Source organism: Anolis carolinensis, unplaced genomic scaffold (assembly GCF_035594765.1).
Source record: "Anolis carolinensis isolate JA03-04 unplaced genomic scaffold, rAnoCar3.1.pri scaffold_11, whole genome shotgun sequence".
Lineage (NCBI taxonomy): Eukaryota > Metazoa > Chordata > Lepidosauria > Squamata > Dactyloidae > Anolis > Anolis carolinensis.
Window position 1 is genome coordinate 4,319,776 of NW_026943822.1, and position 6,000 is coordinate 4,325,775.

Consider the following 6,000-nt stretch of genomic DNA (forward strand, 5'->3'; position numbering starts at 1 on the left):
TGAAAGCCAAAACCAAGGTCATGACAACATCTGTTATAGAACTCCAATATGCTGATGACAACGTAGTCTGTGCGCATTCAGAAGAAGACCTACAAGCCACTCTAAACACCTTCGCAGAAGCATACGAGAAGCTCAGCCTCTCACTGAACATCGAGAAAACCAAAGTGCTCTTCCAAAAGGCACCAGCTAATCCCTCTGCAAAGCCAGGAATACAGCTTAATGGTGTCACATTAGAAAACGTTGACCATTTCTGCTACCTTGGCAGCCACCTCTCCACAAAAGTCAACATCGACACTGAAATACAACACCGCCTGAGCTCTGCAAGTGCAGCATTTTTCCGTATGAAGCAGAGAGTGTTTGATGACCGGGACATCCGTAGAGATACCAAGGTGCTTGTTTACAAAGCCATTGTCCTCCCAACCCTGCTCTACGCCTGCGAAACGTGGACGGTCTACAGACGTCACACCCAACTCCTGGAGCGTTTCCATCAGCGTTGCCTCAGGAAAATCCTGCAAATCTCTTGGGAAGACAGGCGGACAAATGTCAGCGTGCTTGAGGAAGCAAAGACCACCAGCATTGAAGCGATGCTCCTACGCCATCAACTCCGCTGGACTGGCCACGTTGTCCGAATGCCCAAAGATCACCGTCTCCCAAAGCAGTTACTCTACTCCGAACTCGAGAATGGGAAACGTAATGTTGGTGGGCAGGAAAAGAGATTTAAAGACGGGCTCAAAGCCAACCTTAAAAACTGTGGCATAAACACTGAGAACTGGGAAGCCCTTGAGTGCTCTAACTGGAGGTCAGCTGTGACCAGCAGTGCTGCGGAGTTCGAAGAGGCACGAATGGAGGGCTTAAGGGAGAAACGTGCCAAGAGGAAGGAGCGGCAAGCCAACCCCGACCGGGACCACCTTCCACCTGGAAACCGATGTCCTCACTGCGGGAGACTATGCGGGTCAAGAATAGGTCTCTTCAGCCACCTAAGAACACACACCCAAGACACCAGGGATGGAAGACAATCGTCCTCGAGCTATGAGGGATCGCCTAAGTAAGTAAGTAAGTAAGTAAGTAAGTAAGTTAGCCCAGTGCAGAAGGCGTCAATGGCAATCAATGCCTGAAGCCTTTTTACCTTGAAAACCTTATTATAAGACAACCCTGAATGAAGCAAGAGGGTAGTATCGGAAAACGAGGCTCCTGGGTGAGAAGGCACTCAAGCAGCTACTGGGGAAGAGCAAAGGACAAGTATGAAGAGCACTGTGTCTGATGACACAAATGAACTCAAGCTGAAAGGGCATTCAGCTACTGATAAGGTCAGATGTGAAAAGAAAAACCAAAATTTCACAATGGATATAATACACAGTAGCACAGAATGCCTAATCTGTGAGCAGCACTCTTTTTTGTTTTGAACACAACCATGATCTGAGGCACATTCACCTGGGCATAACGCTCATTAAATGCAAAGTGCATGCTTCTGATTAAGAATAGATTGCATAGCATTTCATAACTCTTTGAATCCAGGGGTTGTTTTTAGCTTTCAAAAGTTTAAAAATAGATAAGTGGAGGAAAGAAGCTAGTAGCACTTTGGAGTGTAATTGATTTATTTTAGCACGAAACTGCCTGGAATATCAATCCAAACACACTGATGGAGTACAGGATTAAATCACAGGTATCTGAGAACAATTTGATCGTTGTGGGCGTGGGAGGAGAGTAGGTTGCGATACATAAGTATGGAAAATGTGACCCTGGTAATAAACCTTCAAAGAACTGTGTAGGATGTTCCAGATCTTTCTGTTTTTCCCCCCACTCCCCACATTCCCCTTTATAGGCTTAAACTAACATTAAATGCAGTTTCAAATCGGAATTGACGAAAGTGCAGATAGGAAATCCTGGAACCAATCTGAGGCCTGAATGTTGATGACACAAACCACAAAGCACTGAGATGCAGTAAGAGCTTTCTTTTGGATGCTTTTTCTGGGATTTTTTTTGGTCTGCCGTCACAGTTTGAAGTTGATTTTGAACTGCATTCAATGGTCAGTGTAGATGGGTCCTAATACTTAAAGAAGGATATAACTTGCTTTGTGGCCACCATGATATTGCATGAAGAGCATTATCATAAGAGATAATAGAGAATGGCTGGTGAAAAATGAAAACTAGTTGGGAAGAGTAAAGTGGACGTTGGAAGAGACATGCAGACATTTCAAAAGGTGGACAGAAGTACTATGTAGTCTAGAGAGCTCCCTTCCTGATTCAGACCAAGGGGATTGCGCAGACGTTTCTTCAATTGGGATGGTTTAATCTAATTACGAAGACTCAATCCCGACACTGCCACCAATTGTGATGGTGCTAAAGCCAATTGGGAAGACTCAAGCCAATTGTAATGGTGTCAAAGCAAATTGTAAATGTTGTTTCCACTGCTGAGGGGATTTTTGAATCTTTTAATCCCTCTAGATTATATATATATCACCTTTATATGAGGGGAAGGATTACAGGGGGTGATCTTTATTTCAAGATCCCAGCCTCTGTCTCTGTAGTTAGGGATTTCTGTGTTGTTGTTCCCTTTCTGAGGTAACTGTGACTATTACTCTTCCCCAATTAGGTGATTTATTAAGGTAACTGCCACCAACGTGAGGCTTTTGAATTATCACCGATGAAATTTGGCTCCACAGACGCAGATGAGATGAAATGAGTCAGTTGTTAACAAAGAACAAGTTTATTGTGTACAAAGCTTATGGTTGCAGGTTGATTGATTTACTTATGGAACTTTAGATAAACAAGTGGTTTAATAACTCTTATAACCACCACAACAGTAGTCTCTGGTGTAAATCCACTCTCACTCTCCTACTGATGATATAAATTGAAGTGAACTCTAACCTCAGCTGAGCTCCTTAGTGAACAATGTCCCAACTGCAATAAAAGCCTTTAATTTGATCTACTACCGATCAAATTCCTGATCACTAGTCCTTCCCAACTAGAGATCTTGACTAGGCTCCCTTTAGTCTGCCTTGACTAAAGATTTTGGCCAGGCCTGTCTCTTCAGCCCTTCTTGACTGAAAAGTCTCCAGCCACGCATGCCCTCCTCCTCCTCCTTTTTTTTTTTTAAAAAAAACTCCCACTTTTTCCTTTTCTTGGCTCTGCCCCCTTCTCCCTCTGGTGAGCTAGCCAGCTCCATCTCCTTGGTAATAGCACTACTGTGGATTGAAACAAGATGGTTTCTGTTTCAGCTACTGTGTCAACTAAACACAAATACATACTCTAACAGTTAAAATTAAACATAATTGTGACTTCTCCACAGGGATGTTTCAGTATTTATTTATTTACAGTATTTATATTCCGCTCTTCTCACCCTGAAAAGATCTCAGCGTGGATCACAATGCACATATACTTTACATGGCAAACATTCAGTGCCATTAGACATACAACATATATAGATAGACATATATAGACAGACACAGAGGCAATTTAACATTCCAGCTTCTGGCTTTCATGAGGGTATGCTTGATTCTGGCTACAGGGGGAGCTGCTGCTTCACCGTCCGCTTGTGACCCCGAGTCCTTGATGGAGTACTTCCTCATTCTTCTGCACACTGCTGGAAGGTGTTATAATGTTGTAAATTTGTTAAATTAGCCTCCCTGCATAAAGCAGTACCTAAATTTCCTTCTTAACAGATGCAACTGTCGTTCGGGCTGCATAGGTCAACAGCAAGCTAGACTAGTAATGATCGGGAGCTTACTCCAACCCTGACTGGCTTCGAACTCATGACTTCCCGGTTAGTAGTGATTTATTGCAGCTGTCCACTAACCAGCTGCACCACAGCCCGCTTTCAGTACCCAGCACACTACAAAAACCAGGGATTTCAGAAATAAATCCATATTCAGCTCATTCTCCATACCACAGGGCCAGAGAAGTAATTTAGCAGCAGAAGTGAGAAAGCAGCTCAGCGCTACAGATGGCATGTCAAAAGGAGCGCTAATGCACAAATATGTTATTAATCAGCAATGAGAAAAATAGAATTCAAAAACACTCATGACAGTTTAATAGGATTTTGCTACATCTGATTTGTTGGCATTACACACCTTTTTTAAAAAATCATTTTTTTCTTTTTAACATAGGTTTAACAGATTTAAAACAATTCTTGCATGCGATTTATTAAATCTCACATACATTTCTTTCCTTTCTTGTCAGTCCTATTGAAGATGCAGCAACAGAAATAACAACTTAATAATTACTTTATTTTTATATCCCGCCACCATCTCCCCGAAGGGACCCGGGGAGGCTTCCATATGGGACAGAAAGTCCAACATACATAAAAGTAACAATCCATTAAAACAAATCCACCAATAAAATACAATAAAAACATCATAAAAACCATCAGTCTCCCATCCAAGACCCAATTCGATTTAGCTTCCAAGATCAGATGTGTTCAATGGGATATGCTTGTCTCTAGATCTGTATGACAGACAAAGCAAGTAAATCAGCTTCCAGAATACCATCATTTTATTCCATACTGTGCCTGATGTCTTTGCTTGCTGCTTAAAACAACTGCAAGAAAGGGAAGAAAGTTTATTTATTTCCAACATTTATAACCCGCCCTTCTCACCCGAAGGGACTCAGGGCGGCGTACACAATTGGCAACAATTCGATGCCTACACATAATTAAAACATAGCAATGAAAATCCAATTATAACAATTAAAACCATATAAAAATATAAAACATATGGTTAAAAATCCGTTCATCCAAAATCCTCGTGCTGTAGCCGTAAATCAGTCCGGGTCGTCTTTATCATTTAATCATCGAAAGCCTAGGCACATAGCCATGTTTTCTAAAACTCAAAAGGGTTGGGGCTTGTCGTTTCCATCAATTGTTAGCCATTGCAACAATTTTGGCTCTTTTTTGCCAGCGCATATAATATCAAAATATACCATTGTCTTTTGTTCCAAAATTGTCCAAATATCAACAAATAAGATGGAAATGTTCAAGAAACTCCTTGTATACGACACTAGTTGTGGCTTATGAGCAAGTAAGTTAAGTAACTGCACTCTTGGAAAAACTAAACAAAGAAGAGATGCTAGCCAAGTCCCTGCATGAACGCAGGCAACATAAAGTCCCGCACTTTCAACTCCATTTCATTAAGGCAGAACTACTTAATGCCTTCTTTGCCTCAGTCTTCTCACAAAAAGAAAGCCATCTTCAACCTCAGCAACATGGAATGGACGAAGGATTCGGGGAAATCCAACTCCAAATAGGGAGACAAGTTGTCCAGGAACACCTGGCCACTCCAAACGAATTCAAGTCCCCAGGGCCAGATCAACTACATCCAAGAGTTTTGAAGGAACTAGCTGAGGTTATTTCAGAACCACTGACAATTATCTTTGAGAGTTCTTGGAGAACAGGAGAAGTCTCAGCAGATTGGAGGAGGGCGAATGTGGTCCCTATCTTCAAGAAGGGAAAAAAGAACGACCCAAACAATTACTGTCCAGTCAGCCTCACGTTGATACCAGGCAAGATTCTGGAAAAGATCATTAAGGAAGTGGTCTGTGAACACTTAGAAACAGATGCGGTCATTGCTAATAGTCAACACGGATTTACCAAAACAAGTCATGCCAGACTAATCTGATCTCTTTTTTCGATAGAGTTACGAGTTGGGTCGATACAGGGAATGCCGTGGATGTAGCCTACCTGGATTTCAGTAAGGCCTTCGACAAAGTCCCCCACGACCTTCTGGCAAACAAACTAGTAAAATGTGGGCTAGACAAAACTACGGTTAGGTGGATCTGTAATTGGCTAAGTGAACGAACCCAAAGGGTGATTCTCACCAATGCGTCGTCTTCATCTTGGAAAGAAGTCACGAGTGGAGTGCCACAAGCAAGGCTCCGTCCTGGGCCCGGTTCTGTTCAACATCTTTATTAACAACTTAGACAAAGGGTTAGAAGGCACGATCATCAAGTTTGCAGACGACACCAAACTGGGAGGGATAGCCAACACTCCAGAAGACAGGAGCAGAA